Below are 1,503 nucleotides of genomic sequence, written 5' to 3'. Positions count from 1 at the left end.
CTGCAGAAATATAGACAGAGACATAAAAGAGTGAGAGAAGAGGCTGACGCTGGAGATTTTAATGGACTTGTGCAAATAAACAATAAATATTTACAGCTTATTTAGTGTTTCTCCAATTTTTTCTTTTTGCTGCTGTGCTTTTTTTTTGGGGGGGGGGGGGGGTGGTTGCATATGAACAGTAAGGTAAGCGTGTAATCAGCATATTGCTACTTAAACATTACATGCATTTAGCTTTTTATTGAGTACTATGGACACATGAGCACATGTCAGAAGTAGCAGATACCAGTTGAAGCCTGAATTTAAACCTCTGATGTGGGATCAATAAAATCAGGGGTTACCCTGATTCTGTCATATTCTCTATTTGCTGTCATCCCTCTGAACCTCCTGCCTGTTAAAACGAGATGATAAATGAAACAACAAACCCAAATGTTTTGGAAAGCACAGGTGTGTTGATGATGCTCGATTTCCACTTAGGTGAAGTATTCAGCTGAACCAGGATAAAGCCCAGACCTCCATCTCTCTCTCTCACTCTGGCTTTCTGCAGGTATCTGCACACTCATTGCTAATTTAGTATATGGTTGTCAACATTATTTTTTTTGTCATTCTAAAATAAATAGCTAAAAATAACAGTCTCTTTCTCTGAGCTGAGTTCTGCTTTTGTCTGATATTTGAAGACTGAGTAGTGAAAAACTGAAGTGCAGTGTTGGGGAGTAAATGGCCTGTATTTGTGTAGCGCTTTACTAGTCCCCAAGGACCCCAAAGCGCTTTACACATCCAGTCATCCACTCATTCACACACATTGGTGATGGCAGCTACATTGTAGCCACAGCCACCCTGGGGCGCACTGACAGAGGCGAGGCTGCTGGACACTGGCGCCACCGGGCCCTCTGACCACCACCAGTAGGCAATGGGTGTCTTGCCCAAGGACACAACGACCGAGACTGTCCAAGCCGGGGCTCGAACCGGCAAACTTCCGAACTCCCAACTCTTGAGCCACGATCGCCCCACTATATAGCCACTATATAGACTAAATAGTTATAAAGTCATCAGCTAGACTTTTAGGGTGACTAGATTTTTTTTTTTTTTAAAGTATGTCTCTGTCATCTGCATAGCAATGAAAGGAAAAACATTATGAATAAATGAGCTTGGTTCTGTCTGAGGTTTCTTCCTCCTTCCTTAAAAGGGAGTTTTTCCTTCCCACTGTCGCCAAAGTGCTTGCTCATAGGGGGTCATATGATTGTTGGGTTTTTCTCTGTATGCATTATTGTAGGGTCTACCTTACAACGTAAAGTGCCTTGAGTCACCTGTTGTTGTGATTTGGTGTATAAATAAAATTCAATTGAATTGAATCATGAATATTAGGAAATTACAGACCCACAGACCCTGTCCAAGCCAGGACTCGAACTGGCAACCTTCCGATTACAAGGCGAACTCCCAACTCTTGAGCCACGATCGCCCAGTAACAGAGTACACGTACTGGCAATACATATTTAAAATACAAAA

General features: G+C 42.3%; 1 protein-coding gene across 3 annotated transcripts in view; it reads right to left on the bottom strand.

Annotated features, from left to right (window-relative positions):
• LOC146517855 (protein phosphatase 1 regulatory subunit 1A-like) overlaps window positions 1–1,503 on the bottom strand; it is a 35,464-nt gene that overhangs the window by 2,046 nt on the left and 31,915 nt on the right. The gene's annotated exons all lie outside the window — the stretch shown is intronic.

This window comes from Neolamprologus multifasciatus, chromosome 5 (assembly GCF_963576455.1).
Source record: "Neolamprologus multifasciatus chromosome 5, fNeoMul1.2, whole genome shotgun sequence".
Taxonomy (NCBI): domain Eukaryota; kingdom Metazoa; phylum Chordata; class Actinopteri; order Cichliformes; family Cichlidae; genus Neolamprologus; species Neolamprologus multifasciatus.
Note: the sequence above shows the minus strand (reverse complement) of the source record. Positions and strands in the feature narration are given on the sequence as shown.